Source organism: Cetorhinus maximus, chromosome 32, assembly GCF_964194155.1.
Source record: "Cetorhinus maximus chromosome 32, sCetMax3.hap1.1, whole genome shotgun sequence".
Classification (NCBI taxonomy): domain Eukaryota; kingdom Metazoa; phylum Chordata; class Chondrichthyes; order Lamniformes; family Cetorhinidae; genus Cetorhinus; species Cetorhinus maximus.
Window position 1 is genome coordinate 7,280,540 of NC_135910.1, and position 12,037 is coordinate 7,292,576.

General features: G+C 47.8%; 1 protein-coding gene across 1 annotated transcript in view; it reads right to left on the bottom strand.

The window, feature by feature from the left end:
- The window catches only part of rasgrp4 (RAS guanyl releasing protein 4), a 165,648-nt gene that overhangs the window by 90,010 nt on the left and 63,601 nt on the right, over positions 1 to 12,037 (bottom strand). The window lies entirely within an intron of this gene.

Below are 12,037 nucleotides of genomic sequence, written 5' to 3' on the forward strand. Positions count from 1 at the left end.
GAGCAGACGGCGCTTTGGCTTAGAAGATAAATAAGTGATACATATGTAAACAAATAATAAATAAAAAGCTAACAAGGCTTTGGTTAACAGTGTATCCAGTTCACTAGGTTTCTGGGTTGAGGGATTGTCCTATGAGGAGGGACTAAGTAAACTAGGCCGATATTCCCTGGATTTTAGAAGGGGAGATGACCTAATTGCAACATGTAAAAATTTTAAGAATAGAATAGATGCCGAGAAGATGTCCCCCTTGGCTGGGGGGTCCTAAAACAAGGGGGCACGTCCTCAAGAGTAAGGGATTGACCATTTATGACGGAGAGGAGGAGAAATTTCTTCCCTCAAGGAGTTTTAAATCTCTACCCCAGAGAGCAGTGCATGTTCAATCGTAGGATATATTCAATGATTAGAGGTCAACAGATTTTTTTTTGTGTATTAAGGGATAGGGGGACAGTGCAGGAAGGAGGAGCTAAACAGAAAATCGGCCATGATCTTGTCGAATGGTGGAGCAGTCTCAAAGGGCCGACTGCAGCTCCAATTGCCTCACGCAGAGCAGAACCTCTGACAGCGCAGCACTCCCTCGCCGCTGCACTGACAAGCCAGCCTTTGGTTTTGTGCCAAAGTTCCTCGAGTGAGATTGGAAGCCACAACTTGCTGACTCAGAGGTGAGAGTGCTACCAACCGAGCCATGGCTTGCAAACTCAACTCAGCAAACTGTGGCCAAGCCAGCGACGCCCACAGGCTGTGAAAGAATATATATATATACATGCATATATATTTTTTAAAAACTCCCGGAGGATGGGGCTACTCAGCACAAAATTTCCTCGACATGCATGAGGTAAATACAAAAATCCAATCACAAAGGCGCCTTAAAAAATGCACCACAGGTTCCCAGGATGGCGCAGAGCTCAACTTCCTGCAAGTCTGCCTTTCAACATTTAGATTCAAACAGTAGTTACATTCACGATTCGGAAACCATTTGGCTTCGATCCAGTGACAAACACTGAGGCTGGAATGATGCCTGGTGCCTGCTATTGATCTCCAGAAGTGGCAGATGGGAGGTATAGCCAGCACGTCAATGGCACCGTTGAGTGTGCCGGGTTCACTGACCCTTTCATCCCGCTCTGACAGCGCACAGGCACCAGGTAGAGCTCAATGGGCACTCTGTTCACCCCAACAAAGTGTGCGGAAACGCGCAGAAGTACACAAGGAGATGTTACGGCTGCCCCCTGTCTCACCGCGGAGCGGCGCTGGGCTGCTCTGCTCGTCTAGAGAAAGCTTAATGTGGTGGGATAGGGGGTGAAGACAGCTCCGCCTGGATCAGTTACATTCTGGGAGTGGGGAACTCACTGCCACCTGGAGCTGCGGAAGCGAACAGCATTAGTGCATTTAAGGGGAAGCTAGGTAGACACCTGAAGGAGCAAGGAACCGAAAGTTATGCTAATAGGGTGAGATGGAAAAGAGTGGCAGGAGCCTTATTTGGAGGATAAATCTTTAGAACCATAAGATCTTGAGGAGTCTTGACAGGGTGGATGTGGAGAGGATGTTTCCCCTTGTGGGTGAATCAGGAACTATGGATCACTGTTTATAAAGGGGTCACCCATTTAGGGCAGAGATGAGGAGAATTTTTTCCTCTCAGAGGGTCGTGAGTCTTTGGAACTCTCTTCCTCAAAAGGCGGTGGAAGCAGAGTCTTTGAATATTTTTTTAAGGCAGAGCGAGATAGATTCTTGATTAACGAGGGGGTGAAAGGTTATTGGCAGTAGGCGGGAGGTTACAGTCAGATCAGATGTGACCTTATTGACTGGTGGAGTAGGCTCGAGGGCCAAGTGGCCCACTCCTGCTCCTAGTTTGTATGCTCCTATCAGTTGAGTCAAATGGCCTGATTCTGAGCTGGAAACATGACGTCACCCGATGCAATTTAATTGCTGGTTTTCATGTGAAGCTACAGAATCTAGTGCAAACCCAGCACCTTCCTGTTCGGTGAGTGATTTTGGCCCCAGATAGAAGAGGAAACAGTAAATCGTCAGATCAGTGAACGTTACATGGGACAAGCTAAACCCGAGAGAAACAAGCGGAGTTTCACAACAAGTTCCATTTCGAAGAACGCTCTGAATAGCTTTGAAGCTCAGGTATAGACCCAGTGGATTCCAGGTTCACAGTTACAGGAGAGGTCACTAAAGACCTAGTGGATTCCAGATTCACAGTTACAGGAGAGGGCACTAAGCAAAGACAAATTTTCTATTGCTCACCTAAGTGGTGTCAGCCATGACTCAATTGGCAGTGCTCCCGCCTCTGAGTCACAAGGTTCAAGTCCCACTCCAGCCCTTGAACACCAAAAACCTACGCCGACACTCCAGTGCAGTACTGAGGGAGAGCTTCACTGACAGCGATGCCATCTTTCAGATGAGGTGCTAAATTGAGCCCCCATCTGCCAGCTTGCAAAAGATCTGGTGGCACTATTGTGAAGAAGAGCGGGTGCCCTGACCCCAATGTCTCAATCACAGAAACAGTTTAATAGTTATTGCCGCCTTGCAGCTGGTGAGAGTTGTTACCCACAACTTGCCTGCCACATTTCCCACATCACAACTGGGGACTGCATTTCATTGGCTGGGAAGCACTTTCAGATGCCTGACGGTCGTCAAAAGCGCTACAGAAATGCAGTTTCCTTCTCAACCAATCATCCCTTCCATTTCTGCCCCGCAGCTTGGGAAATGGGGAAGGGGTGATTTGCTGCTTCGCCATCAGTGGGTGAATGTACTCCATCACTGTGCTATATCACGCTACCACCATGTTATACGAATTAAGAGTCAGCCACGATTTCGCTGTCTGCTATTTTAACAAAAGGGGTTTAGTGGTGTATTAATGAGCAGGGTAGCACATCAGTTATTCTACTGGGTAAGGAAGCCAGGAGCTGGGAGTTCAAAACCCACCCTGGCCAATTATGCCAATCAACTAGATAGTTTGCGAGCTGGCACCAGAAGAAATGACCATGAAAGCTGCCAGAATGTTGTAAGAATGCCAACGGGTTCACTAATGCCCACAAAGGAGGGCAACTTTGCCACCCTACACAGTCTTCATGTGACTCCAGTCCCACATAGGTAACTCTCAAAAGGTAACAAAGCCACTCTGTTGCAAAAACAATAGCTACTGGGAAGGCTGACCCTTAACGCTAACCCTTAACGCTAAACCTCCCAGGGCAGCTAGAGATGAGCTATAAACTTGGGCTGCTCATATCCTCAGTGCGAAAATTTGCAGAGCCAGGGACAATATTTATTCTTTTTAAATATGCCTCCAGGCTGAATATTGTAAATGCCCTCCAACCACATGTGCAGTGGCAGAATAGACCCCCTTCGAGAGTTAGCAGAAGTCAACTTAATTTTGGTCTAGCTAAGGTGTGGATGAAAAAAAACCCACCAGAAATGTAATCACTTCAGGCAGGACAGATCCCTTTTCTGTCACAACTCCTGCAGCCACGAGCTCACGATTTCCTGTTTTTGCTCTGTGCTGTCGACATTACCTAATCTCCATGATCCTTTATCCACTTGTCTATGTGCCAGTCAGTGAGAAAAGATTAAAGTGAGAAGGAATGTAGAAAACGCTGGTTAGGCCACAGCTGGAGTTTTTTTGCACAGTTTTGGTCCCCACTTAACAGGAAGGACATAATTGCTCTGGAGAGAGTGCGGAGGAGATTTACAAGAAGGTTGCCAGAGCTTGAAAACTGCAGCTACGGGGAGAGATTGGATAAGCTAAGGTCATTTTCCTTAGAACAGAGGGGTGACCTAATTGAGGTGTACAAAATTATGAGGATCCTACATAGGGTAGACAGTAAAGATTTGTTTCCCCTAGCTGAGGGGTCAATTACCAGGGGGCACAGATTGAAGGTGATTGGTAGAAGGATTAGAGGGGACATGAGGAAAAACTTTTTCACCCAGAGGGTGGTGGGGGTCTGGAATTCACTGCCTAAGTTGGTGGTTGAGGCTGAAACACTCACCTCATTTAAAAGGTACCTGGATCTGCATCTGAAGCACTGTAACCTGCAAGGCTATGGACCAGGGGCTGCAAAGTGGGGTTATACTGAGGGGCTAGTTTCTTTTTACTCTTTATTGGCTGGTGCAGACACGATGGGCTGAATGGCCTCTTTCTGCACTGTAACTTTCCTATGGTTCTATGGAATGCTGGTCAAGTAGGTCAGCACCCTAGTGTCTACATATCTCCCACATTGATAACAGATTCAGAATGCAGAAGGGGAATCCCACTCTATCCCTAATTTTCTGTCTGGTTTGGCAAGGGTAGAGTCCATGTGGCTTTCAAAAGGGAATTGGGTAATTATCTGAAGAGAAAAACAATTTCAGGGTTAGGGGGAAATATGTTGGAACGAGGTGAGCTGCTCTTTAGAGAGAGCTAGCACGGATGCGATGGGCTGAATGCCTCCTACTGTGCTGTAACCATTCCATGATTCCACAATTCTACATGTTTTATGTCATTGGCAAGAAAATCATCTCAATTCTGAGGTGAAATGTAGCTCCAATCGCTGTGCCTTGGCGTTGGCTCAGTGAATGCGAATTCCTTTGTGGCTGGAGGCGCAAGGTTCAAAGGAAGGAGAACCTTTCACACATCGTGCCCCTTCTAGCCGCGCTCCACAGATTTACATCAATCCAACGGGGAAGGTGGGCCCACATTGCCTGCGTGGGTCCATGTGGCATTTTTCAATGCCTGGGCGAGTAAGGGAGCTGGAGGTGCATCAGTGGCCAAAATCAGGGGGACGTAAAGATCGCAAAGGCCTGTCGGGCTGCGGAAAGTTACAGAGCTGGGGAGGGGGGTGTGGGGGGGTGGTGAGTCCACAGAGGGAGCTGAAGACAAGAATGAGAAACATTTAAAATCGCGGCGTTACCACCCTGGGGGGTCAAGGTAATTCAGCCAGCACAGGGATAATGGGCGAACAGGATAAGACGAGTTAGGGGGCTCTGACCACAACCTTTTAATCCTCTTTAGGCTCGGGAATGTTGCCAAAGCACTAGATCATTGCAACCATTACAACCCTCTCCAAAAAAATGGAGATGACTTAAGCCCAGCAACTGCAGGCCAACCAGGCTAATGTCAATGGGAAAGACAGACCAGACACACTTGCATACCTGCCTATCATGACTACAGGGCTTCCCAAGTATGTTACAGCGAATACAGCATTTTTGAAATGTAGTCACTGTTGTAACATAGAAGGCAGGGGAGCCAATTTGAGCACAGCAAGTTCCCCCACACACAACAAGGTGATAAGGTCCAAAAATTCTGTTTCAGTGATGTTGATTGAGGGATAAATATTGGGTAAGACACTGGGGATAACTCCCTTGCTCTTTTTCAAAATAGCACCATGAGATTTTTTTTTTTTTTACATTCACCTGAGACACGTCCTCAGTTTAACAACTCACGTGAAAGACAGCACCTCTGGCAGTGCAGCACACCCTCAGTTCTGCACTGGGAGCATCGGCCTGGATTTTTGTGCTCCAGGTGGAGGGCTTATAGGGATAATGAGCCGGAAGAAAATTAATTTTAGTTTGGAAAAGCACCGGTTAATAATTGACAGGCAGCGCAGATTTGATAATGGCAAATTGTGCCTGACAAACTTGATTGAATTATTTGATGAAGTAACAGAGAGGGTTGATAATGCATTTAATGTTTTGTACCTGGGCTTTCAAAAGGTGTTTGAGATAAAGTAGCACATAATAGCAGAATTGAAGTCCATGGGATTAATGGGCCGGAAATGGAACTGACAATGGAATAGGAAGCAAGGGAATAGTGTTGAATGGTTGTTTCTGAGATTGGAGAGAGGTATACTTTGGTGTCCGCAGGGGTTGGGGTATATTAATGACCTGGACTTGGGTAGAGGGAGAATAATTAAAACTTTGCCATTGGCATAAAAACTTGGAAATGAAGTAACCAGTGAGGAGGATAGTAACAGACCAGGTGGACATAGGCAGACAGAAGACAGGAATGAGCAGACATATGGCAGATTAAAATCAATGCAGGGAAAGATGAAGTGACATATTTTGGGATGAAAAAATGAAGAAAAACAATATTAGCCAAATGGTACAAACTCCAGGAACAGAAAGATGGGTTCATTTGTTCTTATATATTTATTCTTTCATAGGATGTGGGCATCGTTGGCAAGTCAAACCTTTGTTGCCCATCCCTAAGGGGAGGCGTTGGCATACTGGTACTGTCGCTGGACTAATATTATACAGAGACCCAGGGTAATGCTCTGGGGGCCCCAAGTTCAAATCCCACCATGGCAGAATCCAATAAAAATCTGGAATTAAAAGTTTAATGATGACCATGAAACCATTGTCAACCCATCTGGTTCACTAATGTGTCCCTTTAGGGAAGGGAAATCCTTACCCGGTCTGGCCTACAAGTGACTCCAGACCCACAGCAATGTGGCTGACTCTTAAATGCCCCTCTGAACAAGGGATGGGCAATAAATGCTGGCAGATCCAGTGATCCCATAAAAGAATTTTAAAAAATTGTGCCCTTGAACTGAACATTTCAGAGGAGAAGAGTCAACTGCATCGCTGTGGGCCTGGAGTCATGTGTAGGCCAGACCGGGTAAAGGTGACAGATTTCCTTCCCTAAAGGGACACATTAGTGAACCAGATGGGTTTTTAACAATAATTGTTGTAACTGGCCACCATTACTGAAACTAGCTTTATATGCCAGACTTATTGAACCTGTATCCCCAGGGCATTAGCCTGGGCCTCTGGGTTAATAGTCCAGCAACTGCCTCCCATCTGATATAAGATTTTCATACATCAGTCTTTTAACGGAGCAAGACGAGTTGGTAAAGCAGTTAAACATACATAGCTTTATAAATAGAGGCACAGAGAACAAAAACAAGGAAGTTTTGTTCATCTTTTATAAGTCACTGCTTCAGCCTCAGCTGGAGCACTGGGTAACTTCCCAAAGGAAATTGGACATGTCCTTGAGATGGAAAAATTCACAGGGATAAGAGCAAGAGCCATTGGAATTAGTTGGACAGCTCTAACTGGACAGCCAGTATGGGCATGATGGTCCGAATGGCCTCCTTCTGTGCTGTAAGGTTCTATAATTTGTCGCCAGTGGGAGTCAGGTCTCGAGGCAATCGTGTTCGCCTCGTTGGCAGCTGCACTGCATCTTCACTGTCCACGATGCTTACACCTGTAGCTGTAAAGTGTTTAGTCAGACAGGCAAGCTCTCTGACGTGTACGCGAAGTGGTTAAAAATGTCTAGCAGAAATTTCGGCAGAAGTGAAATTTTCACTTCCCTCAGCCTTTACCGTCAATTTGAAGTACTATTCCTCTCACTCGCCTTTGTGTTCAAATCCCTCCAATGGCAACGGCCCTCCCTGTCACTTTAACCGCCTCAAACCCTACACTCCTCCATGATAACCACGCTCCTTCAATTCTGGCCTCTCGCAATTTTAATCGCTCCGCTATCGATGTCTGTGCCTTCAGTTCCCTGGGCCCTCAGCTCTGGAATTCCCTCCCAAAAACTCTACAGCTCTCTCTCTCTCTCTCCTCGCTTAACACACTCCTTAAACCTGACCTCTAAGATCAAGGCCATGGTTGCCTGTCCTAATGTCACCTCGGACATGGCTCCCATGAAACGCCACGGGGTATTTTTGCAATATTCACTCTCTTTTCCAGAACCCACTTTATCCAATTCAGGGTCACAGGGAGTCGGAGCCTATCCCGACAGGCAATGGGCACTAGGCGGAGTACACCCAGGACACAAACTCACATGCACCCCCACACACCAGCTGCCATGGTGGGATTTGAACCCATGTCCCCCCAGAGTATAGCCTAGTGATATTACCGCTACGCCACCATCTCCCCCAAATACTCTTTGTGACATAGACCATTAAAGTTCAATGGTCAATCCCACGGTCCTACGCTACCGGAGGGGAAATCTCTGGGACACAGAGCTCACAGGTAGGGAAGGGTGGTCAGGGGAGAGAGACTGAAATGTGGGCTGCTCGGTGGGAGTGAGGGAGCCCTTCAATGTGCTCGTAAGGTTTTAGCGCAGATGTGGACCTATTCTAAAATAAGCTCTGCTCTGTTCAAAAAAAGTGGGAAAGCAGCGACTATTTTGAGCGTTGGTACCATAATATCACCAATTCTAGTCCATTGTCTTGAGATACTATTAATCCCTTCATCGGAAATAACACGCCGCTAGACATCCACGGGTCTACAAAGAGCAGGGGGCGTGGGACAAATTGGAGAGGTCTTTCGGAGACCCAACACAAGCAAGATGGGCCAAATGGCCTTCTTTTGTGCCACAGGCTTCTATGGTTCTATGAATCCACCATTCTCAATGAACAGAGTTACAATGGTCCGTGAATGATCTGGGTAAACAAACTGTTGAAGATAATGTTTTACTAACCGGCTATTTTTATCACGGGCAGGTGTTTAATAGCAGGGTCTGTGCCAGCTGCTTCGTGTGCACGAGTGGACAAGCGCGAGAGAGAAAGATAATGCTAGATTACCTTCATTCTGCAAATGCTCACCTTCCTCGCCTGTTGCCCGGACTGCAGGTGCAGTCAGGAGAGCATATCGGCCGAACTTCACTGAGACACACAGACGCACACACACACACACACACAACTCCAGGAAGCTGTACTGCAGAGTGACCCTGAATCTCAGCCTGCTACCAGAGGCTCATAATCTCCGTCTTCCCCACCCCCCACAACTATCACCACCACCACCCCCCCACCACCGCCCCCGACTCCGCATTGATTCCTCTGGGTAGGAAGTGAAAAGCTGGCCCATTCATGTAGAAAATGAGTTCAAGTAAGAAGTGAATGTGAAAGTGACACCAGTAGCACGGATTTTGTACTTAGCTGCAAGCTCGCTGCCTGACTCCTGCCACTCCCCACCGCCCTCGGTTAATTAGCCCATCGCTGCCGGGTTTTAATGGTCCTGCTACACTGACAAACCATTGTTAGCAACGATATCAGAGCAGTAAACTATCAAGAGAAAAATTACCTTCCCGTACGTCTCCTCCGCGAAAAAAGGACTTTCAGTTCAAACTGCTATGTTTTGTACCTCACCTCTGTAAAATTCAGAGCCCATTTCACCTGTGATAGGCCATCCAACTCTGATTTTAAGACTCGGGTGTGCCTTCTCTCTCTCTCTGTTCAAATCTTTGCCTCGTTCGCTGCTCTCGCTGCCTTTTCTGAATTTATCCTTTCTTGTTCCTCTAATCACGCCAGCAGGCAACTTCTGCTTCCCCCCACCCCACCCCCACCCCCACCACTGTGAGCCGCCTGCTTTAAAATCAAAGTCCGGACTCATTCAAAGCGCCGCTGCCCCATATCTGAATCCACACCAACTACTGTCCCGCCCATGGCCCCAGCCTACATTGGCTCATGGTCCAGCAAGGCCTGGATTTTAAAACTCTCACCCTTGTGTTCAAATTCCTCCATAGCCTCGCTCCTTCACAACCCCACCTCCCCCACCCCCCGCCGAATCTCTGCAATCCCCAATAGCTCTCCAACAATTTGGTATCCCTCCAATTCTGGCCCCTTCTGCTTCCCCAACTTGATTCACTCCGCCATTGGTCGTCAGCTACCTGGACCCTAAGCTCTGGAATTCCCTCCCTAAATCTGTCCACTGCTCTCTCCTCCTTTAAACCTGCCTCTTTATGAAACCCTTGGCCACGTGTCCTGATAGCCGTGGCTCAGTGTCAAATTCTGCCCGGGTTATGCTGTTCTGCTCCACCAGAGGTACTATCGAAATCTAAGCTGTGGTTATTGTACCCCCTCAGGAGTCCTGTGTCTTTTTGCCTCCCTCTCCGCTCTCCCTCCCTCTGAAAAGCTGCAGGATTTTTAAAAACCCCAAACTTGGTGACATTCAATTGCCACCTCATCGCTTATCTTGCCTTTTCAACACTGCCTGTGCCCTGCGCTGTAGGCCTCAGGCCTACACCAGGGGTTCCCCACTTTAAAACTAATACTGGTTACGTTTCCGCTAGTCTTTCGTTCCCCTTGTCTTCAATTTACACTCCCTCCAGGGAAGCCCCTTTCTTCCAATGGGCACTTCCCCCTGACAGCCTGGCTGCCTCTATCTGAATAAAAGAGGAGTGTGCTGAGAAAGGACAGAGAAATGAAGAGAGGAGAGTGGAAAGGAGGGGAAGGAGAGAAGGGGGGAAATGAAAGGAGAGGGGATGGCAGGAGAAGGCAGGACAGGAGAGAGGCGGGAGGGGTGGAGATGGAGAGGGGGATGGGAGGAGAGGGGAAGGGACAGAGGGAGAGGAGAGAAAGAAGGAGCGGGAGGGGAGGGGGAGGAGGAGATGGCAGGAAAGGAGAGAGGGAGGGGAGGGCAGGAGAGGGGAGTTCAGGAGAGGGGAGGGGAGGGGCGAGGAGTGCAGGAGAGGAGAGGGGAGGGCAGGAGAGGAGAGGGGAGGGGAGGGGAGTGCAGGAGAGAGGAGGGGAGGGGAGGGGAGTGCAGGAGAGAGGAGGGGAGTGGAGGGGAGGGGAGGGGAGGAGAGGGGAGGGGAGGAGAGGAAGGGGAGGAGGGGAAGGACAAAGACTGAAATCAGGAAGCAGCTCAGGAATAATTAGTTGCTCCAATAAGCTGCCACATGGTAAATCATCTTCTACACTCTCGTGTGGGAATACTTTTTCTTTTACTGTCATTGTATCTGAATTCTGGTTAAGGTTCAGAGTTTCGCAGGCCTGCTGCATTATGGAGCAATATTAAAGGTGAAGAGTGTGCATTGTCCACCAAACTGCCCAATCAGAGATATCCTCCTGCAGAGGACCAGCTGTCTCACTGACAGAGTCCCTTATCGTCCCCTTAGTGAAAGTTGGTTCAAGACATAAATTCTGTGCCGACCAGGAAGGCCTTAGGCTCTCTCCTTGACCATTGTTGAGGTTGCTGATGTCATTGGGGGCTTGGGAATTAGCCTCAGAACCACTGGGGCAAGAGAGGAGGTAATCAGCCAAGGTTTCCAGTCGGGATCATTTCCAGTGGCCCTACCTGGAAATCTGAGTATGGGAACATTAGGAAAGAATGTAAGAAACTGGAGCAGGAGTGGGCCATACGGCTCCTCGAGCCTACTCCGCTATTCATTAAGACCACGGCTGATCTCTGGCCCTAACCCCATGGGGATAGGGAAGAACGTGCTGTGAGGTGACCTTTCACCCGGAAGCAGTGTAATAGGAAAATTCGTAATTTTTTAAAAATGTCTGTGGAATCTGTAATTGCTTTTAAGAATGTTTGAAAACAGCCCCTTGGTTGCACAGAGCTGGAATATTGCTGAAAAGGGAGACATGTTGCCAAAGTTTTTTGTCTTACACTGATCAGGAAAAACACAAGAATGCCAAATTTCAAACGATCACAACAATTCATACCGCAAGAGAAAAAGGTGCTGATTGGTCATCAAGTCGATTGGTCTTGGGGGGGATGGACGGCGTGTGGCCAGACACAAAGGAGAGCTGCAGATGCAAAGGAGAGCTGTAGACACAAAGAAGAGCTACCAGCAGAGGAGATGGAGGGTGAAGGCCCAGATGCAGACACAAAGAGAAATCAGATAGAGACAGAAAAAGGAACACAAGAGAATTGTTGAGAGGGGAAAAACAAATGTCTCTCAGGAAGAGGTCAGTTTTTCTGCTTGGTAGAAAAGGAGACAGCAGCTCTTGGAGCCACTGTGTGAGCTGGCTAAAAAGGTCTAAAACCTGGAAAGCTGTTTGAGTAGGTTGGAGGCACTAAAGAGCTGGGTATTTTCCCAGGAGTGGCCAAACAGTGAACCAGGGTGTTATTGGTTAGTTGAAAAAGAGCTCTAGAAACCTACAATATCAGGACTGTCATGACCCGAGAGAGAGAGAGAGAGAGACTGTTCATAGAAGTGTGCCTTGCTGATGATAATCATACCCATGAAAGCCAAAGGCAAAAGCTATTGTTGGATAGGGCTCCTGACCTACCCTGCGTGAATAAAAAAAAAATGCAAATATTATGGAACTGTGTCGCTACATAATGCCATACATGCTGAAGGAGAATGTTTGTGGTTGTGTAA